This window comes from Nerophis lumbriciformis, linkage group LG33 (genome assembly GCF_033978685.3).
Source record: "Nerophis lumbriciformis linkage group LG33, RoL_Nlum_v2.1, whole genome shotgun sequence".
In the NCBI taxonomy this organism is placed as follows: domain Eukaryota; kingdom Metazoa; phylum Chordata; class Actinopteri; order Syngnathiformes; family Syngnathidae; genus Nerophis; species Nerophis lumbriciformis.
The window spans coordinates 9,553,534-9,580,128 of record NC_084580.2 but is presented as its reverse complement, the minus strand read 5'-3'; positions in this window follow the sequence as shown (position 1 = coordinate 9,580,128).

Sequence of the window (26,595 nt, the reverse complement as noted above, 5' to 3'; positions counted from 1 at the left end):
TGAATATGACTTTAATCCACTCATCCATAATCTACAATTGTTTTTCCTCAGCCCATTGTAACCTTGTTTTTTTTCTTTTTATTTTTTAATGACGGCTTTCTTTAAGTTGTTTCTGTATTTAAACCCCATTTCCTTTAGATGGCTTCGTACAGTTCGGTCACAGACGGTTCTTCATTTGTTTTCACATTATTTCCTTGGTCTACCATTATGCTTGCCTTTTACAACCTACCCATGCTGTCTGTACCTGGTCCAGATTTTAGACACAACTGACTGAATAATCAACATATTTTGTAACATTGCGTGACAATTTACCTTCTTGAAGACGTTTGATAGTCCTCTGCTTTGTTTCAATTGGCATCCCGTGTTGGAGCCATGATTCATATCAATCCACCTGGTGCAACAGTTCTCCAAGGTGCGAAAAGTCCTTTTTTAACTGCAGACTAATGAACAGATTTAATCTGATACATGTGTTAGCTTTAGAAATGGAAATGTTTGGAATGATTACATATTTTTTCACTCTGCTGGATCTTAAAATTAAACTGTTACTGACTACCACACTATATATTTTTGATTTATTTCAGTGTTTCTTAAAGACAGAAAGTTACCTATAGTTGACTATAGTTTTGTGTTATGTCTGTTATCTGATTGGTTTTCTACAAAATTAACCAACAGAATGAACATAGCGCCAAGACTAGCGATTCCATCATTTCCAAGGGTTGTAAACTACTGCACAATCGGAATAGTGACTACTCCAAAGTAAATCCATGTTTAATATCTGCAGTATTGGCCTTTGACAAGATACAGATGAGTGAGATGGCAAAGTGGTACACACGTCTCTGTCCTGTCTTGGCCGTCATTCGTGACAAATAAAACCATAAAGCATAAAGCAGACAATGATAACAATGACAATAACGGAATGTGCGCAAGAAAGTAAGGAGTATTTATTACATCAAGCTGTGTTTTTAAAGTATATGTGTGTGATTTTACAGTATATTTGTGTGTTTTAACAGAATATGTGTGTGTTTTTACAGTATGTGTGTGTTTTTACTGTATATATGTGTTTTTTTTACAGTATATGTGTGTATTTTTACTGTATATATGTGTGTTTTTCCAGTGTATATGTGTGTGTTTTTACAGTATGTGTATGTTTTACAGAATATGTGTGTGTTTTTACAGAACATGTGTGTGTTTTTACAGTATATATGTGTTTTACTGTATATGTGTGTGTTTATACTGTACATGTGTGTTTATACTGTATATATGTGTGTGTGCGTTTTTACTGTGTATGTGTGTGTTTTTACAATAAATGTGTGTAATTTTACTGTATATATGTGTGTGCCTTTACTGTAAATGTGTGTGTCTTTACTGTATATGTTTCTGTTTTTACTATACATGTGTTTTTACTGTATATATGTGTGTTTTTACAGTATTATGTGTGTGTTTTACTGTATGTGTTTTTACTGTATACATGTATTTTTACTGTATATATTAGTGTTTTGCAGTAGTATGTGTGTTTTACTGTATATGTGTGTTTTTACAGTATATGTGTGTGTTTTTACTGTATGTGTTTTTACTGTATACATGTATTTTTACTGTATATATGTGTGTTTTGCAGTAGTATGTGTGTGTTTTACTGTATATGTGTGTGTTTTTACAGTATATGTGTGTGTTTTTACTGTAAATGTGTGTGTTTTTACAGTATATACTGTACGTGCGTTATTACTGTATATATGTGTGTTTTTACTGTAGGTGTTTCTGTTTTTATTTTATGTGTGATTTTACTGTATATATGTGTTTTTGCAGTATTACATGTGTTTTACTGTGTATGTGTGTGTTTTTACAGTATATGTGTGTGTTTTTACAGTATGTGTGCGTTTCTACAGTATATGTGTGTGTTTTTACTGTATGTGTGTGTTTTTACAATATACAAGTGTGTTATTACTGTATATGTGTTTTTACTGTATATATGTGTGTTTTTACTGTATGTGTTTTTGCAGTATTATGTGTGTGTTTCTACTCTGTGTGTTTTTACTGTATATGTGTTTTTACTGTATATATGTGTGTTTTTACTGTATAAATGTGTGTTTTTGCAGTATTATGTATGTGTTTTTACTGTATATATGTGTGTTTTTACTGTATAAATGTGTTTTTGCAGTATTATGTATGTGTTTTTACTGTAGATGGGTGTGTTTTTACAGTATATGTGTTTTTACTGTATATATATACAAGCGAGTCTTTTTTTTGAAGCAACTGATTTTCTGTTCAATTATCAACAGTGTTGTTTTTTTAACACTGGTATGGCGGATCAGAATGGTATGTTATGGCTTTAGATATCACCTGTAGAGTTAATAACACTCTTCTAGAATGGACTGTGTAAGACTGAAGACGTTCCACGAGCCCAAATGCAAACATACAAATCTCAGTCAGTTGTCAGTGCCCTTAAGGAGCTCAATAAAAAAAACATTGGTACAGTATCCATACAGTATATATATGAACCTGCAGACGGATCACACTGGGCTAAATCTTGGAAACAACTGCTTGTAAATAACCAGGCTGCGTATCTGTCTGCGTTTGGAGGTAAAATTTGGAGATATACAGTGGAAGTGGAGCTCGGTAGTGTCACATGCAGGAGTTTTACTGCGCTGGGTATCGACTGAAGGGCTATTTTATTAAAGTTAACGAGGGAGGGCCACGGCCCCTTCCACCGCCCATGCCCAAATTTAAGTGCTTGCTCGCCCGTTACTCTCCAGATGTGTAAATCTGCCGCCTCGTACAATAAAGTGCTGGTGCTGGGTGTGGTGCTCAGGGATCAGTGGGAGCATTTGTGTCTTGTCTGGTGTTTATGACAGCACTATGTTCTGCTGTAAACACACACACACACACACACACACACACACACACACACACACACACACACACACACACACACACCATGCTGCTGTGATTGACTCCCCCGACCTCGTCCTGTCAAAGCCAATATGCAAAGGTTGCCATCCAATTTGCGAGCATGTAAGGGGATGAAATAACGGGAACAAAATGGGAGTAAAAGGGCAAAGATTGTACAAAGAGCTGGTGAAAATTGGCTGTATATAAATTTACTGTACGTCAAAAGGAGACGTGTTGTTGGCAACCTTATCAGCATTTACAAGTTGTTTATAGTCCTGTGAAGCATTGCAACGCTGTCGGATTAAAAAACAATATGACAGGAACAGCACGTCATAAAACACATGCTGTCAGCTGTCGCTACCACTAAACTGTGATGACTTCATGATGCGTGCAGACAACAATGATCATTTTACTGCCGGTGTTGTTCAGTAAGGAAAGTAGCTATTGGCTGTCCTAAAAGTTGCAAAAAGTCGCAAGATGACGTCATCACCTCATTTGCATAATTGATTGCAATGGATGCTTTATGAGATACACTATATTGCCAAAAGTATTTTGCCACCTGCCTTGACTCACATATGAACTTGAAGTGCCATCCCATTCCTAACCCATAGGGTTCAATATGATGTCGGTCCACCTTTTGCAGCTATTACAGCTTCAACTCTTCTGGGAAGGCTGCCCACAAGGTTGCGAAGTGTGTTTAAAGGAATTTTCGACCATTCTTTTAAAAGCGCATTGGTGAGGTCACACACTGATGTTTGTCGAGAAGGCCTGGCTTTCAGTCTCCGTTCTAATTCATCCCAAATGTGTTCTATCGGGTTCAGGTCAGGACTCTGTGCAGGCCAGTCAAGTTCGTCCACACAAGACTCTGTCATCCATGTCTTTATGGACCTTGCTTTGTGCACTGGTGCACAGTCATGTTGGAAGAGGAAGGGGCCCGCTCCAAACTGTTCTCACAAGGTTGGGAGCATGGAATTGTCCCAAATGTTTTGGTATCCTGCAGCATTCAAAGTTCCTTTCACTGGAACTAAGAGGCCAAGCCCAACTCCTGAAAAACAACCCCACACCATAATTCCTCCTCCACCAAATTTCACACTCGCCACAATGCAGTCCGAAATGTACCGTTCTCCTGGCAACCTCCAAACCCAGAATATTTAGGAGCAAGGAAATTCCACGACTGGATTTGTTGCACAGGTGGCATCTGAGGACAATTCCACGCTAGAAATCACTGAGCTCCTGAAAGCGGCCCATTCTTACACAAATGTTTGTAGAAACAGTGTCCATGCCTAAGTGCTTGATTTTGTAGACCTGTGGCCAAGTGATTAGGACACCTGATTCTGATCATTTCGATGGGTGGCCAAATACTATAAATAAAAAGTATGATCAAAGCTTTCTTATGTTCATTCTTAGGTTTTCGTTATATTATAAATTAATTAAAAAATTAAAGAATCAAATTTGATTAAAAAACCTGGAGGGTTGTGACATCTTCTCATCGAATGACTGGCTCATTAACATGAACAACGGTATTGGGACGTTGCAGTGAATTTTTTTTAGCTTGACATGACAGTGAAGAAGTATTCATACTTAAATCTTGCTCTTGAAACCAAGGCGAAAACAAATTTGCGCATGCGCATTTAATTTGCAGTCTGGACTTTGAGTGGTGAGGATCTCCGCTCTGCTTGCGCGGCAGACTGACTGCCTGTGGGTGCTTTGGAGCCCGGGAGAGTCTCCAAGACACAAGAAAAGCCTCCAACAACACTGGAAAAAGTCGCTAGTTTTGTCTCTGGTAGGGATGTCCGATAATATCGGACTGCCGATATTATCGGCCGATAAATGCTTTAAAATGTAATATCGGAAATTATCCGTATCAGTTTCAAAATTATCGGTATCGGTGTCAAAAAGTAAAATGTATGACTTTTTAAAACGCCGCTGTGTACACGGACGTAGGGAGAAGTACAGAGCGCCAATAAACCTTAAAGGCACTGCCTTTGCGTGCCGGCCCAATCACATAATATCTACGGCTTTTCACACACACAAGTGAAAGCAAGGCGTACTTGGTCAACAGCCATACAGGTCACACGGAGGGTGGCCGTATAAACAACTTTAACACTGTTACAAATATGCGCCACACTGTGAACCCACACCAAACAAGAATGACAAACACATTTCGGGAGAACATCCGCACCGTAACACAACATAAACACAACAGAACAAATACCCAGAACCCCTTGCAGCACTAACTCTTCCGGGACGCTACAATATACACCCCTGCTACCCCCTACCGAGTTGGACAATATCGGAATATTGGATATCGGCAAAAAAGCCATTATTGGACATCTCTAGAAAATACAGCTTTAGGGAAAACAAGTTTATAAAAAAAGTATTATTATATAAAATAAATGATTTATAAATGGTCTGTATTTATTCAGCGCTTTACGATACCTAAAGTGCTTTACATTAGAAGCGATTGTAACATCCAACAACGTAGCACTAAATGTAGTCAAATGGTTGTCTCTATTAGAGGCACACTACCAGCTCATATTAGGAACCGTGTCAACTATTGAGTACAACAGTGGTTAAAGACAAACCGGTCTTGTACCCATGTGCAATGTGCACGCTCCGTTGATCATTTTATGATCAGATTTGTATCGCCAATATTTATTGTAAGTCCTCTTGTAATATAGGTACGGTATGTATAATAGTCTGTAGATGTGTGTCTGTTTTTATGGTGAAATATACAGGTAGCTATTGTAGCTAATTCTGGCATATATACTGTCATGCTTTGCCCGTATGTTGCTCAATATGCATTGTCCTAATCAAATTCAGTTATTTGATATCAGTTCAGTTCAGTTCATACATCACATTCACCTATTGGAGGAAGCTGGCTTGCAAAGCGCTAACCACAACCTATCAGGAGCAAGGTGGGTGGAGTGTCTTGTCCAAGGCCATGACTAGGACGGTGGAAGCTGGATTCAAACCAAGAACCCTCGAGGTCCTGGCACGGCCGCTATACCGTCTGAGCCATGCCGCCCCATAAAAATTACAAATAAATATTGTATTACAATAACAATAAGACTATCAGTCCCATCCATCCATTTTCTACCGCTTGAAACAATAATTATGTTCAAAATCCAATAAAATAATTACCTATATAGAGGAGTGTGAAAGGACAAATTTGAAGTCCTTTTTGTATTTCACCTAATCTTTATTTAAACCAGGGGTGTCAAACTCATTTTAGCTTAAGGGCCGCATTGAGGAAAATCTATTCCCAAGTGGGCCGTAATCATACAATCATGGCGAGATAACTTAAAAATAAAGACAACTCCAGGTTGTTGTTGTTTTTTTTTTTTTACTTTTGCCAAAAATAGAACAAGCACATTATGAAAACGTACAAATCACAAAATAATCCTCAGGACAAAACACTTCAAATGTGTTGAAAATTCTGAGGAAATTAGTGCAGCTTCAAAAACACAATGAACTTTAGTTCATTACGTCTCAATGTATCTACAAAGCCAGGATTGAACTTTAAATCACAGTCTTTCTGGGATTGAACAAAAAACACATGTAAACTCTTCTAGGTATCAAATACCTCCTTTGTCATGTCCATGTATCAATCCAGTGCTAACTCAACAAACGGTAAGAAACGGAGATAAAAACTATTCAAAAGGGTTAAATTCACTTTTCTCGTGTTTGACAGAGACATTTTGGGGCAAAGAGGGTGGCAAATGACATGCCCCTCATAAAATGAAACCTTGGAGAGATTTGGTTGTTCGTTCTAACCAAAGCTTTAGGGAAACTATATAGGACCTTGATCCATGCTATAAATGAGTCTCCAAATCCAAGTTTCTGGAGAGTAGCTAGAAGAAAATTCCAATTCACTCTATTAAATGCTTTTACAGCATCTGATGAAACAACAGATTATGAATAACAGAATAGTCTATCAGATTGAGTAGACAGCGAACATTGTTGTTATAAATTGTGGTAACACTTTGGTATGGGGAACACATATTCACCATTAATTAGTTGCTTATTAACATGCAAATTTGTAACATATTGGCTCTTAATTAGTCATTATTAAGTACTTATTAATGCCTTATTCTGCATGGCCTTATTATACAACCAGTAAGCCATTAACCAAGAGTCTTCCCTCAATAACCTCAGAATTATTGCTTTTTAGTAACCCTAACCCTAACCCTTATATGTTCCCCTAGTATCCAACTCTAAATTAAGTCGTTGTTACTTTAATAAGCAACTAATTAATGGTGAATATGTTCCCCATACTAAAGTGTTACCTAAATTGTTAATGCACAGAAATAGACTATTTTTTTGACCCCATATAGCTGACTAGCCTCGCATTAATTGAAAAGGCCAAAGGGGGGCAAAGTAGTGAAAAAGTTAACATTCAAACTATCTGGGCAGGAAAAGAAGTGTGGGGTTAGAGGGACGAGTTCAGGGAGACGTAGAGAAGTCAGTAGGGTGACAGTATAAATACAACAGGGATTATAAAGTCACTCTCTTCTGCTCTCTGCGCTCCATCACTTGTGACAGAACAGAGAGAAAAAGGCTTACTCCTGACTTAAGCATCGCAAAATGAATGTGTGTCTGTGTCTGTGTGTGTGTGTGTGTGTGTGTGTGTGTGTGTGTGTGTGTGTTTCTGTGTGTTTCTGTGTGTCCATGACCATTAATAACATCTTTAAGACCTCCAGTCACGGTTGCGTCTTCAGGCCCATCTCTGGCATGCACACCACTGACCTCTGTGGCTCCTGGTCTATTTACCCACTCAGCAGATCACAAAATGCAAATAAACATATTTTCCCTGTCCGTCCTCCGACACAACTCGCAGAGTAATAGCAGTCTGGCCCAACTCCAGAATTTGATTCCACTTGTGGAAATAAATGACGAAACACCATAACAGTCGATAACGAGCGTTTGATATGCAATTTCATATGAGCGAATTTGGTGGCTGTCTAAAATATTTGGATGAACGACTCTCACTCGGCCGAGGGGCCCTTCAAACGCTCGCAGGCGCAGAATGAACAATGCGGAACGAGACTCCGGGTTATTTAAAAGTTATTGATTTTACGCCGCGGAAGGAGAAATATCACAGCCATACAGTAAATTTCATAAGCACACATTCAGATGTTAACTAAACGACGATAAATATTTTTTAAGCCTCCATCAGACTGTTTGAGTGCCAAGTTGCATTTACTGTAGAAATAAAGCATCCAATGAGCAAGATGTAAACACTTTATATGACAGTCATTATGAAGGTTGTTGGATAAAAGCCAACATAACGAGCTCCAGACACACAATGCCAGCAAGTCATCTCATTAACCTTTAAGAGATCCTTTGAATGTCCCCAGCTTCCCCACAACTGCTGTATTATATACTCTATGTATTTTTCAAACAATGTTTTAAAATCACTTCAGCCTGAAATATATCATCCAATTTGTTTACAAAAAGGTAAGGAAAACCGTAAAAAGGTGAAACACATTGCTGCATGCTTTAAATGGGGCAAAAAAAGCACTTTATAGTGACTAAATGTTTTATAGCAAACGATTACAGTCTAAGTTAAAACATTAATACGATAGGGATAATTGTATTCAGTGTTATCCTTACCCAATGGGGCGCCCGAGGCAAAATGTTATAGGGCGCCCCCCTCCATTGGCAAGTTACTACATATGTTTAAATAATAATTTAAATAACACCACCAGTATAGTCATCTGGAGAGACAACAACGATATTACGAGAAACTCACAGGGCTCCTTTGAGGTGGAGGGTACAGGAGGAATGCTTGAGGCTTCTGTGATACTGGTACATTAGTTGATGGCCTAACATTTGCAAAGGCTTAAAGCTTAAAGGCTTAAAACACTTCCTTGTGGTCTACATAACATGTAAAGGTGGTTCTTTGGTGAAAAATATGCAAAGATTTTGTTTTACAGACCTACCGTATTTTTCGGACCATAGGGCGCACCGGATTATAAGGCGCGCTGCCGAAGAATAGTCTTCATATATTAGGTGGACCGGATTATAGGGCGCATTAAAGGGGTCATATTATTATAATTTTTTTCTTAAATGTAAAACACTTCCTTGTGGTCTACATAACATGTAATGGTGGTTCTTTGGTCAAAATGTTGCATGGATTATGTTTTACAGATCATCTTCAAGCCGCTTTCTGACAGTCGCGTCCGGATACACCGTTTTGTGGGCGGTCTTATTTACGAGGCTCACCTTCGGTAGCGTCTTCTCCCAGTCATCTTTGTTGTAGCGGTGTAGCGTGCAAGAACGGGAGTTTAATAAGTGCCAAAAGATGGAGCTAACTGTTTTAATGACATTCAGACTTTACTTAAATCAATAACAGAGCAGCATCTCCTCATCCAGAAACAACAACACTGGAAATGTGTCCCGTAAAAACCGTCCAATCGGAACTCTCTAATAACTAAAGTTCCGTGGGTGAATAATGTAAACTCACTACAGCGGTATGTTTTAGCGCTTTCATGGCGAGTTTACTGACATATATACGTAAGAACGTTGCACTACTTTATACTAGAAATGGCAACGGCAAAGGATGAATGTCCCATAACAAGAAGATAGAGAAAAAGAAGAAGCTCATTGACCACGGTGTCGGCACAAACTACAAATGCGGATGCGCGCAATTGTTCAGGATTTATGCAGATCCCAAATACAGATCAGCAGGTACCAGAAGGTAAGAAAAGTTGCTTTTGCATAATATTGTGAAACAAAACGCCAGATAATATGTCTTACCTTATACACACACCATAATAATACTCATGTTTAATGCGCTGACAATCCTTCAAGCGGTGCGGCTTCATTGCCAAACAAAGTACCAGCAGTTTATAAGAAAGGCATTTTTTTGTTTTGCCGAAAGATGGTGATGCTATTGTCTTACATTAGAAAGCTAAGGTAGCTATACAACAACTCGGGATAAAATTGCTACACATTTGTACCCTACTGTTATTACTTACCATTTAATTGTCTCCTCCATTGCCATAAACAGAAGACACAGACTCCGCAGTTAAAAAAATTGCTTCTGTGAAAATCTGTCTTGGTGAAGCAAGAGTCTTCGAAGTGGTTTCCACACACGAAGAGAGATTTCTTCACAATGGAAGGCAAATTGCATCGCCGCGAAACAAAAAAGTTAGCCAGGCACCTATGACTTCTTCAAATGAGACTGGATGTTTGAGTAGTGTCCTGTGTTGGGTAATACAACCAATGACAGCATTTTCCTTCTTGTTGTTGTCTAAACTACAGATGCTTGTCACAAAAAATAAAAATGGCTGATGCGTGCAAGATAGTTTGGGTACATTTATACAATATATGGATAATCCGCTGACTGTGTGAACAATTTGTGACATCACCAATTGTGCACATTCTAAACGGACTGTTTGGAAGAAGTAGGCAGGGAGGCAAGATTTTCTTTGATTTCAAATTCTTGGGATTTATGCAGATCCCAAATACACAACAGCAGTTACCAATGGGTAAGAAAAGTTGATTTTGCATGATAGGGCCCCTCTAATTAAAATATATCAAAGTGCATCTAACAAGAAAAGAGGTGTGTTGCGACAACGAGCATAAAAAATGGATGAAAACATGAATGAAATGCATCTATAAAAACACTAATACTGTAGATACAAGACATCTACAACAATGAATGTATTTTATATAACATTCCTTTTTTTTTCTAATTGTGTATGCAGATACAATTTGATCAAATGTTGGTTAGCAAATGCAAATAAGTGTTACTTTATGCTCTTCATGGGGTGGTGCAATGATATACTGTTGTAGCAGGTGCTGTTAAGTCTCAATTAAGACAAAGATGTGCTCAATAGTCGTAGCACACTACACAAAACTACAAAGTAGCAAAAACTACAGAAGTTTGTTGACAAATGCAGTGGCATGACAAAAAGGTAGGAATCAGCGAAAGTCCATGGAGCACCAAAAAATGCACAAACTAGGAGAGGCACCAACAAACGTACGCAACAAAACGAGTCAATGACCTGGCAACTAACAGAGGTTCCAAGCTGCCCTAAATAATTAACTGCCAGTGAGTCGCAGCTGAACACCAACCACTCACCACCATGAGTGAAGTGAAGAGAATTATATTAATATAGAACTTTTGTCTGGTGACCTAAAGCGCGTTACACAGTAAAAACCCATTATTTAAGTTACATTTAAACCAGTGTGGGTGGCACTGGGAGCAGGTGGGTAAAGTATCTTGCCCAAGGACACAACGGAAGTAACTAAGATAGCGGAAGCAGGGCTCGAAACCTGGAACCCTCAAGTTGCTGGCACGCCCGCTCTACCAACCGAGCCACGCTGCCGCCCATACAGGAAGAGGAAATCCCAAAAACAAGAGACAAAACAGAAAATAAGAAAATGTAATGTTAGGAACTGATCTTAGACCAGGATGGCAAACAGCCAGCGGGAAAGAGTCAGGTAGCAAGTGGAAGATGGATATGCACATGATAGATGTTCCAGTAGCAAAGGAGGATTACGCCCAGGTATAGGCCATTGCTGCTATTGGTGCTCTTGCGGCTTGCAACGCAGAGGGCGTGTGTGTGCCAGCCAGACACTCTTTCTGGCTACGTAGTGGGCGATCTTGGGCCTGGCAACGCTGCATCAGATAAAAACTGCCATGAGTCTGAGGCCTCAGGGTATGGCTTTTCGTAGTCAGTCTGTGTGGAGATCGTGCACCTGAAGGGCGCTTTGTCTACCGGCGTGGAAGTTGCGGGAGATCCGCCAAGAGAGGAGGCGATGACGTCATGGAAAGACTCACTGGAAACAAAACAAGGTGATGACGTTTGGAGAGGACCCAATCAACCAGAAGATTTTGGCATCTGGAGAAAACTCATTGGAAGCGTAGCAGGTGATGTCATCTAGAGATGATAAACCGGGAGCGAAGTGGGTGGTGGTGTCTGAAAAGGACCTACCACTAGCAAAGCAGGTGGTGGTGTCTGGAGAAGACCCACCGAAACAGATGCAGGTGATGGCCCTGCTGAGAAAAACCAATGGCAGCCTCACCGGAGGGACAGCAGACAACGACTTCACAAGTAATGAGACAGGCTGCGGCTTTGCTGGAAGGAGCTGTGGATCCCCAGTCGCACAGCAACCAGTAGCAGCATCCCCCCGTCAAGAGGCAGATTCCAGAATTATTTCCTGGCCGAAAGAAAAAGAGCTTTTCGACAGGCGGCTTCAACAGGATCAGCCAGAGTAGAAGTCTGGGATCCGAGGAGGGAGATTTCGAGGAGGATCGTTGATCTGTTCCGTACAGTTCCTCCAAAGCTCTACGCTTGGCGAGGCATAGAGCGGCAACAGGACTAGGAGGAGGTAGAGACGTGGTGCTGGAACTGGTCTAGGCTGGGGTTTTTGGAAGCCGGGAGATGAAACAAGCGCTTGTTTAAGAGAGAACAAGCTTATCTTAGGCAGGCTGGCCGCTTGAGCAAGCGGGAGCAAGGCTGCTGGGCAAGCTTGGGCAAGCTTGAGCTGCTGGTATCGCTACTTGGGCCGGCTGGCATTGCTGTGTGTGTGAGTTTGGATGAACCTGGGCTACACTGGCTGCCTGTGTGAGCTAAAAAAAGGTGATGCAAAGTGAACCAAGGAATTTCCAAACCTTGCTTCGGGTGAAGAGGAAGAGGAAGGCTGTAATCAGTTATGGTATGTCAAAGTCGCTGGGGTCAGCTTGACTGCATCAAGGACATGCAGGACAGGTAGCACTTAGTCTGTTGGAACCAGTTTACCATTCGGCCCCCACATCATTGACCCCATATACTCTGATGATTATTGCTGGCTCTTGGCCTCTATGGTCATGAATTGGGTCATATTATGTTTTTTTCTAAATTTAAATCACATCCTTTATGTTATGGTGGTGCTTTGTTCCGAATGGTGCAAAGATTTTGTTGTACAGACCATGGTCAAGCTGAATAAATAAATCAATCAATCAATCAAAGTTTACTTATATAGCCCCTAATCACAAATGTCTCAAAGAGCTGCACAACAACATCCTCGGCTCAGAGTTCACATCAGGGCAAGGAAAAACTCAACCTAATGGGAACAACGAGAAACCCTGTAACCCCCCCACACCCCCAGATGACCGCCGGTGCAAAGGATGAAGTCTACTGACGGATATACGTTTGAACTATAAGGTACTGTTTATTAGAAATGGCAATCGCAGAGGATTTTATCATGCATGTGCATGTACGAGACAGTCTGCCCCACAACAAGAGGGGAGAGAAAAATAAACAACTTATTGAGGATTGAAAGAAGGCAAAATGTTTTTAATAAATATATCCGTTTTTTTTTATTGTTTTTTTTTGGGGGGGGGGGCTTATGGGGATCCCAAATACACAAAAGCTGGTGCCAATAGATAAGAAAATATGTTTTTGCATAATTGTGCCTCTTTAAGTAGCCCATATTCCACCCAGCCATCACTGTCACTATGTGTAATGACTATTCGGCTATTTGACTATCAGGTTAGGTTTACTTAGTAGTAATCTAAAAACTCACAATCTTTTCAGAGAAGCAACATATGGTTTCCCCAGTCAGGATACGCATAAACGTATGAAGGCGGTGGTGCACAACAGGAACAGTAAATACCAAAATAAGAGACAAGGCAGAAAACTCATATGGAACATGACAAGAAGCAGTAAACTGCAGTTTAATATGACTTGTTGGAATACTAAATTAAGACGTATCCATAACTAGTGCTGTCAAGCTATTAAAATAAATTATCTGTTTTAAATAATCTAATTCATCTCTTTTGATTTCACCAAAAATGTGCTGAGAAAAGCCTTCAACTTGGGGTATTTTCACGTAATTACATCTGAGCGAAATTTTAAAAATAAATACAGTCCATGTTCTGTTAAACCATTACTGTAACATAAGCTAGCAGGTGGTGTTATTGGTATATTGTTTGGTTTGAAATATGCAACTTTGAGCAAGTTGCAAACAACCCCTTTAATACTTTGGCGGCTCACTGAGTCACAACGTCTAGGTTTAGCAAAATTGCAAACTTCTCACCGGCAATCAGTCAAAGTAAAGTTTTTTTTAAATAATTATTGGTGTATGTTTATATTAAAGTTGTTTTTTATCAGATTTGGAGATTTCACTGTTTTATTTAACAAAGACTGTTTACTGTTTACAAATAGGTTCTATTAACACAAATACGAATGTATATACGACGGATATTGCCCTCCAAAATAGTCCCTCTCTTTTTGATGAAATAACATTAGAGGAACTCCTGCGGCATGTAAACCCCATATCTGCGGTCCCCTCCAAGGTTTCTCATTGTATCCCATATGGGTTGAGTTTTTTTCTTGCCCTGATGTGGGATCTGAGCCGAGGATGTCGTTGTGGCTTTTGCAGCCCTTTGAGACACCTGTGATTAAGGGCTATTTAAATAAACTTTGATTGATTGATTGATTGATTACTGATACTAAATGGAGTTGTTATAAATCCCTTTTTTGAGAGTGTGTATTGAGACTACACTATGGTGTACAAGTAAAGTACATTCATGACTTATGAGTAAGTATGATACACGGGGTGAAAAAAAAGGAAATAATTTGAATATCGTAGGCCCTTCAAAGTCTGTGCTATGGAGCGACAAAGCTCTAGCTCTTAGCTCGATAGTCAGCATGCTTGCCTCGCTTGGGACAGTCTTTTTTCCTTTTCTTTGCGCTTTTCCGCTCCACTTTTGTGTTAATATGACCTGCCACTCATGTTAACTTCGTAGCTTGTACTCTGTTGACAAGTGACTGGTGGACAGTAGACGACAATTTTATATATATCGTCAATCCACTTGTAAATTTGCACGTCGCAAAGTGAAATGTGAGCGTGAAAACAAAGCCAGTCATACAGGCCAACATTTTATTACATAAACTAAAGCCAGTCTTATAAAGTTTTTAGCAACAATGACTCATCCTGACTGGGGCAACCTATAAGTATAGATAGGTCCATCACTTTTATTGGTCGTGATTAAAATACAAAAGTAAGCATAATCCGAGCCCTTCCGGGCCCAAGTCATGGGAGAGGCCCGCCCTCCTGTCCTTGTTTCGGGTAGGTCCCCGCTTACAACTCGGGAAAATGTCGTCTTCACGCAGACCAAAAGATCCAAGCGTTTGAAAAGCAAAGAGTGTGAATGTAAAAAAAAGATGCCAGGAATCCCAGAGATCAATGCCGCGCAGACACCTTTCCTCATTTACGGCCACAATGACGAGCTCACACTCTCATGGCTCTCAGTCAATAGTCCATATTGTCAATGAGGAGCTGGGCTAATCAGAGAGAGTGCATTGACAGAGCTATTTTGTCAGCTCAATAAAGATATCATTGACAGCATAAGTAGCATGACTTCCTATGTCGCGTGTCAATGACATCGCCGTTCATTTAGACAGGGCACTTGAAAGGGGTTTTGTCGTTAAAAGCTGCACTTTTATCGGATAAGTGGATGGATGGATGGATGTCAGAGGTGAAAGATTTTAACCAACGGACTTATTAAATGTAACCTCCACCATGCCCTCTGAAGAGGCGAAAACTTTATTGCAACTCTAGCTTTGTAGTATTATAATACTTCTTACACTACAATGGGAATATACTGTATATATATATATATATATATATATATATATATATATATATATATATACACATTTATAACTAAAACACAGTCTAATGATGTATATATATACAATAGCTGAACCCCCCAAAAAACTCAGCCTTTGCATAGAAGATTAGATAAAAAGGTGGCTGCGATGAGGTGGCGACTTGTCCAGGGTGTACCCCGCCTTCCGCCCGATTGTAGCTGAGATAGGCTCCAGCGCCCCCCGCGACCCCGAAGGGAATCAGCGGTAGAAAATGGATGGATGGATGGATTAGATAAAAATAATTAAATTGAATCAAAGATAATGATGATGTTATATCAGGCTAATACATTCTTTATTATTTATATAAATTTTGTATTTTGTTTAAATCATTCACATTTTTGTAACAGTGTAATGGAATAAATATACCGTATTTTCCAACCCCAACATTTTTTAACTTAAAAAATATTCTTCCATTTTTTTTAGCTGTACCAAACTGTAAGCCGCAGATATATATGTTGTGAAATCAATTATTTTACACAAAACAGGTTTTGTAAATGTTGATTTAAATACTTAATTGTTTCCAAACAGTGTATGTTACACGGCAGTAAAACGGCCGATCAAACAAAACAGAAGTCAACGTCATGGACCGAGTAGCTGCGGAAGAAAGCTCTCCAATCAGCTTAACAGATTCAATAATTCCACGGTGACGTCTAAGTGAATTTACTGAGGAAATTAGTGAAACATTAAACAAATACAAAAATAATGCCATTGTAAGTTAATTATACTAATACAGACACTCGAAAATGTGATAGCATATTAGCTAATGCAAACAATGCTAGCTTGATTACATTATGATAGCACGTACAAATATACATGAAAACACTCCTTTAGACATGACACATGGGACAGTTTAGTAAGTAAGAATTGTTTTAATAATATTGTGGAACTTCCAAGAAACGCTATGGACGAATAGTAGATGAAATGGCACTGTAGCACCTGCAGTGAGCCAACTCGTCCAAAAGATGGGGTGATACCACAAACACTAGCACGCCTTTGTTTGTTTAGTTTTTTTTTTTTAAACTATTTGCGTTACGGGATTCGGCAAAGAAAATTCCATACGTTAGCCGCACCGTTTTATAAACCGCAGGATTCAAAGCATAAGAAGAAAATAGCTGCTTATAGTCCGGAATTTACGGTATATATTCTTGCAAAAGTGTCAATATGCTTATTAATTACACCCATTTTAAATTACACCCATTTCACAATGTATTATAGGAAAACTGTCACTGTGCTGTGACGTACAGGAGTATAGCAAAAATTATGCCGATATAAAATAAAATATGGACATATACTAAGGCTGAAACGACGCGTCGACATAGTCGACGTCATCGGTTACGTAAATACGTCGACGCCGTTTTTGTGCGTCGGCGCGTCGCATATTTACGTCACTCTACTTTACTGTCATGGCGGAGCGCAAAGCAGACGATGCGAGCGAGGGGAAAAAAGCACGCCAAAAGTCGTCAAAAGTGTGGGAGTATTTCAATAAACGGCCTAATAATGTTGTTGTATGCACACTGTGTCGAGCGGAAATGGCCTATCATAGCAGCACAACGGCTATGAACGAACATTTGAAAAGAAAACCCCCGACAGCGTTCTTGCCATCACCATCAACAAGTCAATCGTCCGCGTGCGTATACGTTGTCATGATTACACAAAAACATGAATGTGTCATTTGTATCTGCGTTGTAAATTCATAAACTAAAGCACCGTTTCGCTCTGAGAGGCGCGTTTGGCGTGCCTGTTCAGTGTTTACAAAGACGCGCTCCTCTTTAACGCTGTGGAGAGGCGGCGGCGGCGAGCGAGCGAGCGGCGAGGCGGGGCGCGCCGGGAGCGACGCCGCAATCGTGCCCAGGTGCGCGATCCGCGCAGTTGGAAGAGAAAAGACTTTGTGTAAAATTAAAAGATTGTAAACCTGGCAAAGCCGTCTGGCATTCAGTCTGTCGGTCCTGAAAGAACCCCACGGCACAAGACGTGTCACAAACGCTAACGTTAATTAGTTGTGCAAATACCTTTTACAACATTAACAGTTACATATACTATGTACAAACGAACAATTAACTTTCACTTTAATCATACTATCATTGTTGTGTTATTAAGCAAAATAAGCAATACTTTTACTTTTGTTGAAATGTTTACACTGTACACTTTTTTGTATTGGATGTTTAGCTTTATTTTTGCACATTTTAGCAAATAAGCAATACTTTTACTTTTGTTGAAATGTTTACACTTGTTACAGAATATTTCCGTTTTGCACTTTTTTGTATTGGATGTTTATCTTTATTTTTGCACATTTTAAAGCAAAATAAGCAATACTTTTACTTTTGAAATGCTTATACTATTCCAGAATATTAAGATTTGCACTGGATGTTTACTTTTATATTTGCACATTAAAAAGCAAATAAGCTACTTTTAATTTTGTTAAATGTTAAAATTTTAAATGTTTACATTGTTACAGAATATTTTGTCATGTTGTTGTCAATGTTGACTGAGTGGCCATACTTTTTTTTTTGTAAATAAAAGCCATGCCTTTTGAAAAAACTGGCCTACATTTATTTTTTCCTCTTCATTTTAAATATAAAAAAAAATCGGTAAAAGGAAAAATAATCTATAGATTAATCGAAAAAATAATCTATAGATTAACCGATAGAAAAATAATCGTTAGCTGCAGCCCTAACATATACCATGAAATAATATAAATATAACATGTGTTTTTAATATTAATGTAGTCCTTAATAATAATTATTAAAAAAGAAATAAATAATGTGAGAAGAAAACTTACAGTATTGTTATGATCTCACATGACAGTTTGACCTTAATTATTAGTTTCCTGAATTTTGCAGCATTTTCTGTCTGGCCACGCTAATTTTTCCCACTTCCTGTTAGTCACCGCTTCTCCTCTGGTCTGAGCGCTGGCTCGCTCACCTGTCCTTGTTTGGCAATCAGGAGACACATCTGTCCCTGGCTGCCAATCAGAAAGCCTCTTGAGCCAGCTTCATTTGTTGGATGGCGCTGGATCATTGATTTAGTTTTTGCATAGCTTCCCTATGCTTACTGTGCCTTGTTGTTTTGTGTGCACTCTCCCTTCTACACTCAGTACATGTCCTTGCACTAATTTAGCCCAATTCCTCAAACAGTTCGCCTATAAATAAAGCATTCTACAACCCTTGGAAATACACTAATCCGATCATATTCGGTTTTTGAAAAGTCGGACTAAGACACCTGAATTATGCGATTGGGAAACCAGATCTTCTGATTGGGTGTGTGTTGCCGGAAGGGACCCTTCATGTCACGCATGCGCCAGTGTCAATGCCCGAGTTAAAACCCGGAGACAGGTAACGTTCAATAAACACATAGCAAGAATTGCAATGAAGACTGTTTATTTGCTTCACAAATTAAAAGGACAAAACATTTTGAAGTGCATCGATGGGAGAAAAAAGAAACTTGAGATTTATTTAAGAAGGTAGCTCAGGAAATTGAGAATGTCGGCTTCATTCGGACTCCCGAACAAAATACGAATGAGATGGAAGAGAAGCAGGGTGAATGATAAAGCGTACCCAAACCTTATTATCTGACATCACATGGACAAAGATAAGACCTTCTGGAGGAAGGTTCTGTGGTCAGATGAAACAAAATTGTAGCTGTTTTGGCCACAATACCCTGCAATATGTTTGGAGGAGAAAAGGTAAGGCCTTTAATCCCAGGAACACCAGACCTACCGTCAAGCATAGTGGTGGTAGTATTATGCTCTGGGCCTGTTTTGCTGCCAACGGAACTGGTGATTTACATAGAGTATATAGGACAATGAGAAAGGAGGATTACCTCCAAATTCTTCAGGACAACCTAAAATCATCAGCCCGGAGGTTGGGTCTTGGGCGCAGTTGGGTGTTCCAACAGGACAATGACCCCAAACACACGTCAAAAGTCGTAAAGGAATGGCTAAATCAGGCTACAATTAAGGTTTTAGAATGGCCTTCCCAAAGTCCTGACTTAAACCCCATTGAGAACATGTGGACAATGCTGAAGAAACAAGTCCATGTCAGAAAACCAAAATTTTTTGCTGAACTGCACCAATTTTGTCAAGAGGAGTGGTCAAAATTTCAACCAGAAGCTTGTGGATGGCTACCAAAAGCGCCTTATTGCAGTGAAACTTGCCAAGGGACATGTAACCAAATATTAACATTGCTATATGTATACTTTTAACCCAGCAGATTGTCACATTTTCAGTAGACCCATAATAAATTCATAAAAGAACCAAACTTCATGAATGTTTTTTTGTGACCAACAAGTATGTGCTCCAATCACTCTATCACAAACAAATAAGAGTTGTAGAAATTATTGGAAACTCAAGACAGCCATGACATCATGTTCTTTACAAGTGTATGTAAAACTTTCACCACGATTGTACCCGCTGCTGCTGGAACGCTCGTTGGAACTTGAGTTATATCTTTAAATACCACTTTAGCACATTAATAACACACAACCATGCTTTGATTATCAAACATGTTTGGTAATGTAACCTGTAATATTTCTACCAAAATAAATGCCAGTACGTCAAATGAAGATTATAGAAGGGGACGCGATTTCTGGCAGGCTTAACTAATGTGTATATTCACTTATAACAGTTATGGTGGATAATCCTTAATTACAGTGTATAGCAGGCTGATGGCACAGGAATATTACACTTCATTACAAAATAAAGAAGGTTAAGACATTTTAAGGCAGCGATATAAATATGATTAACTTGTACTGAGGTAGAAATAATGTGTGACAGGTTGCATTACCAAACATCTTAGACAATCACGGCATGTGTTGTAACTATCCACATTTGGTGGTTATTGCGCCAAACTGGTATTCGAACACAGAAGTGTAGCTCCACCCCTATGAATACAAGTGCTCCAGCAGCGGGGGATAGGAATTCTGTCAGGGATACCAAATCTGGCACAACACCACCGCACAGCATGTAAAAGAGTGTTTGTGTCCAATTTCTGTTAAGCTGTTAAAAAAAGTACAATGTTTAATAAACAAACATTTGCATAAAGCAAACAAATTGTCCCCAAAAAAATATATACAGTATTTTTCGGAGTATAAGTCGCACCGGCCGAAAATGCATAATAAAGAAGGAAAAAAACATATATAAGTCGCACTGGACTATAAGTCGCATTTTTGGGGGAAATTTATTTGATAAAACCCAACACCAAGAATAGACATTTGAAAGGCAATTTAAAATAAATAAAGAATAATGAACAACAGGCTGAATAAGTGTACGTTATATGACGCATAAATAACCAACTGAGAACGTGCCTGGTATGTTAACGTAACATATTATGGTAAGAGTCATTCAAATAACTATAACATATAGAACATGCTATACGTTTACCAAACAATATGTCACTCCTAATCGCTAAATCCCATGAAATCTTATACGTCTAGTCTCTTACGTGAATGAGCTAAATAATATTATTTGATATTTTACGGTAATGTGTTAATAATTTCACACATAAGTCGCTCCTGAGTATAAGTCCACTGTTTCCCACACATTAATTTATTTGTGGCGGCCCGCCACGAAAGAATTACGTCCGCCACAAATAGATTTTTCGGCTTTTGACTCGCTCGACCACTCATAAAAGCAACGGGACTGTCTGTGAATGTAGCTTGTAGTTACAATTCCGGTGCAGTAGGTGGCGGTAGCCTACTATGCATTGTAACTCGGCCAATAGCACTTAATTCACCTGGTGGGCCAGAAGAAGAAGAAGAAGACGACGACGACAAAGTAAAAGAAGAACGGACCGACCGGATCAAAATACGAGGGTAAGACGTCTTGGCAAACAAGTTCAAAAGTGGTCCGAACCTGTGCAGTGTGCAGCACCGACTCGGATTTTCTTAATTTTTATTTTCGGGATTTGAATGCATTTATTTTGAAAGGACAGCTGGAGAGAGACGGGGGAGGGGGGAGAGAGGGTGAGAGGGGGGATTGACGCGGAGCAAAGCGAATGTCAGGTGGGATCGAACTGGGTCGCCGCAGCGGGTGCTCTACCAGGTGAGATAGGTTATAGCTGCATCGCTCGCAGCTCGTCATATATTTAACGTTAATCCGCGATTTCACCGAGCGTTTCACTGACGGTGAGCAGCCTGACGCTGCTTCATTAACACCGCCACTGTTTGACTAGGGGGCCGGGGCAGACGCACGCAGTAACAGTCACCTGTTACCATACCAACGAGCTAACGTGTCCAGGTTATAACCCTGTTGTCAATAAACACACGTGGAGACGGTGCTTCAGATACTGCATTAATACTGAAGCTAAATTGTCCACTGTCCACTGCAGCATGTGAATGCAATGAAAAGAATAAAATCTGAGCCAACCAGCTGTTAAAATGTTGTCCAGGTTAATGTTTTGGCCATTAAAGGCCCTTCATTTCAAGATTTCAACTGTGATCGGGCTTTAAACAGGTGGCTGACCTGTTCAGATGGGTGTAACTGCTACTGGTCAAATAATGTCAAATAGCATTTAATTTTACATGTATGCAATGCCATTTAAATGTAATTATAGATAATAATAATAATAATAATAAATACTGTGTAGTGTAGTAAATAGTCAACGGGAAGGATTTTAGCAAGATATAAGCCATGAGCACTACACAGCCAGAAAAAAACCTAGGCAGGACAAGTAAAAATATTGGGGCAAGTAGATTTGAGAAGTCGGGCAAGTAGAAAAAAACCTTAACGTTGAACCCTGCATGTGTTGAGTTGCTGTCGCTTAAGGTTAGACGGCACTGTACATAGAGCGTTTCTGCTCGTTAGTAATAAATTCTAATGTTGGATGTTCACTCCTTCACACAGATGATGTATGCACTAATTAAAGGGGCAGAGCTTTAAGAGACATTTTAGCTTTTATATTTTATAAGATATATTTTTTGTAAGAACCACAATTAATAAATATATTTCAGTGAATAACTAATTGTTAAAATCTGTATATAAATATGTACATAAAGTGTTGTAATTATATTCCAACTCCGCGTTCTTCTTGGTCATCGCCGCTGCCGCCGCGACCACCCGCCCCCCAACCACACCACCACAAATAGATGCCTGTTCTGTGGGAAACACTGAAGTCGCACCCCCGGGCCAAACTATGAAAAAAACTGCGACTTATAGTCCGAAGAATACGGTACGCATACACACATAAATATATATAAATATGGGATTAATTACAAGTTAACTATGGACAAATGTGATTAATTCAATTAAATATTTAAATTTTTTATCACTTTGTTTCCTACACCTTTTAGTTTCCTTTCTTGGTGTGAACATAATAGTCCTTTTACCAATGTAAATATTGGAGGCCATATACACAGTGTTTACCATTTGGGACCCAAACAGCCTCAGGCAGTTTCAGAGATCAGAGGGGAAAAAAAAGAAACATAACACCTAAGTAATAGAAATGTCTACAAGTCAAAACTATGAGACATCCACTTAGACATCCCAGTGTACGATCCACCCACACTGACCTTTTGGACTAACACTTCCCAGTCACAAAGAGTAAGATCCATCTCCTGAAGCATCACATCATAAGTGTTAAGACATTAGACTTGTCTTTTTTAGAGCAGTGTCACCCAGCCGCCCGACAATCAAATGTTTCATCTCGTTGTCTATCACGTCTATTTTTATACGTAGCATATCCCTTGATGATTTCTTTTAACCTGCTAAGCCCAGGACACCTTGCTGTACCACTCTGATGTTTATTCATCATAGTGTGGCACATACACGTTTGTAGTTAAATGATGTCAACCACATCACAACGCCTTGACAGCAAAGGGGGGAAAAAACATGAATACAAACATGCAGGCCTGTAACATCCAATATCCAACATGTGTTCAACATTTCAGGGAAAAACAAAAAAATACAAATATAATATATAAATCACGACTATTACGAAACCCAAAACCAGTGAAGTTGGCACTTTGTGTAATTAGTAAATAAAAACAGAATACAATGATTCGCAAATCCTTTTCAACTTATATTCAATTGAATAGACTGCAAAGACAAGATACTTAATGTTTGAACTGAGAAACATTTTTTTTTTTTCCGCAAATAATCATTAACTTAGAATTTAATGGCAGCAACACATTGCAAAAAAAGTTGGCACAGGGGCATTTTTACCACTGTGTTACATGGCCTTTCCTTATAACAACACTCAGTTAACGTTTGGGAACTGAGGAGACCAACTTTTGATGCTTTTCAGGTGGAATTATTTCCCATTCTTGTTTGATGTACAGCTTAAGTTGTTCAACAGTCCGGGGTCTCCGTTGTGGTATTTTAGGCTTCATAATGCGCCACACATTTTCAATGGGAGATAGGTCTGGACTACAGGCAGGCCAGTCTAGTACCCGCACTCTTTTACTATGAAGCCACGCTGTTGTAACACGTGGCTTGGCATTGTCTTGCTGAAATAAGTGAAGTGAAGTGAAGTGAATTACATTTATATAGCGCTTTTTCTCAAGTGACTCAAAGCGCTTTACATTGTGAAACCCAATATCTAAGTTACATTTAAACCAGTGTGGGTGGCACTGGGAGCATGTGGGTAAAGTGTCTTGCCCAAGGACACAACGGCAGTGACTTGGATGGCGGAAGCGGGGATCGAACCTGCAACCCTCAAGTTGCTGGCACGGCCGCTCTACCAACTGAGCTATACCGCCCCATATTATTATAATAAGCAGGGGCGTCCATGATAACGTTGCTTGGATGGCAACATACAGTATGTTGCTCCATATGTACTTTTCAGCATTAATGGTGCCTTCACAGATGTGTAAGTTACCCATGCCTTGGGCACTAATACACCCCCATACCATCACAGATGCTGGCTTTTCAACTTTGCGCTTATAACAATCCGGATGGTTCTTTTCCTCTTTGTTCCGGAGGACACGACGTCCACAGTTTCCAAATACAATTTGAAATGTGGACTCGTCAGACCACAGAACACTTTTCCACTTTGCATCAGTCCATTTTAGATGAGCTCGGGCCAAGTGAAGCCGGCGGCGTTTCTGGGTGTTGTTGATAAATGGCTTTCGCTTTACATAGTAGAGTTTTAACTTACAAATGTAGCGAGAAACTGTACTTACTGACAGTGGTTTTCTGAAGTGTTCCTGAGCCCATGTGGTGATATCCTACACACTGATGTCGCTTTTTGATGCAGTACTGCCTGAGAGATCGAAGGTCCGTAATATCATCGCTTACGTGCAGACATTTCTCCAGATTTTCTGAACCTTTTGATGATATTAAGGACCATAGATGGTGAAATCCCTAAATTTGTGGCAATTAGAGATGTCTGATAATATTGGACTGCCGATATTATTGGCCAATAAATGCTTTAAAATGTGATATCGGAAATTATCGGTATCGGTTTCAAAAAGTAAAATGTATGACTTTTTAAAACGCTACTGTGTACACGGACGTAAGGAGAAGTACAGAGCGCCAATAAACCTTAAAGGCACTGCCTTTACATGCCGGCCCAGTCATATAATATCTACGGCTTTTCACACACATCAGTGAATACAAGCATACTTGGCCAACAGCTATATAGGTCACACTGAGGGTATGGCCGTATAAACAACTTTAGCACTGTTACAAATATGCGCCACACTGTGAACCCACACCAAACAAGAATGACAAACATTTCGGGAGAACATCCGCACCTTAACACAACATAAACACAACAGAACAAATACCCAGAACCCCTTGCAGCGCTAACTCTTCTGGGACGCTACAATATACACCCCCGCTACCCCCTACCCCCGCCTCCCCAACCCGCCCACCTCAACCTCCTCATGCTCTCTCAGGGAGAGCATGTCCCAAATTCCAAGCTGCTGTTTTGAGGCATGTTAAAAAAAATAATGCACTTTGTGACTTCAATAATAAATATGGCAGTGCCATGTTGGCATTTTTTCCCTAACTTGAATTGATTTATTTTGGAAACCTTGTTACATTGTTTAATGCATCCAGCGGGGCATCACAACAAAATTAGGCATAATAATGTGTTTATTGCACGACTGTATATATCGGTATCGGTTGATATTGGAATCGGTAATTAAGAGTTGGAAAATATCGGAATATCGTTGAAAAATGTTCTTCTTAAACTGTTCGACAATTTGCTCACGCATTTGTTCACAAAGTGGTGACCCTCGCCCCGTCCTTGTTTGTGAATGACTGAGCATTTCATGGAAGCTGCTTTTATACCCAATCATGGCACCCACCTGTTCCCAAATAGCCTTTTCACCTGTGGGATGTTCCAAATAAGTGTTTGATGAGCATTCCTCAACTTTGTCAGTCTTTTTTGCCACTTGTGCCAGCTTTTTTGAAAACATGTTGCAGGCATCAAATTCCAAATGAGCTAATATTTGCAAAAAATAACGTTTTCCAGTTCGAACCTTAAGTATCATGTGTTTGCAGTCTATTCAATTGAATATAGGTTGAAAATGATTAGCAAATCATTGTATTCTGCTTTTATTTACGATTTACACAACGTGCCAACTTCACTGGTTTTGGGTTTTGTATTTATACTAAAGTTAGCGTTCCCTGTTGCTGCAGTAAAATACTCCACAGTCTCACCTTTGCTGAACTAGTATATTTATTTGCTGCCCTCAGTCTGTTGCTGGGCAAATTGCGTCACATTACATTGGTGAAGACAGAACAGCCTTGTTCTCCTCCATTGCTGTTGTTTGTTAGCATGCGTGATGTGTTCAATTGGCCAAGTTTTATTCTGCTTTCTACGGTACAACCCAAACTGAGCAGACTATCTAGACACATTGTACATGTCAGAGTAGTTTTAATGCAACATACGTTTACTTTTACTTGAGTTTTTTCTGTAAAGAAGAACAACTCAAGTCTCTTTTACATTATCTTTAACGTAGGCAGCACAACTCGTCAATGTTTACTTACAAAATAGGAAAAAAGAACATTGATGTCATGCACTGTCATTTGTGTCAGTAGAAATGTTCATGTTTCAGCCTACAAGAATTCCACTTCCAAGTAAAGGGGCCCTATTTATACAAAATTAACTTTCTA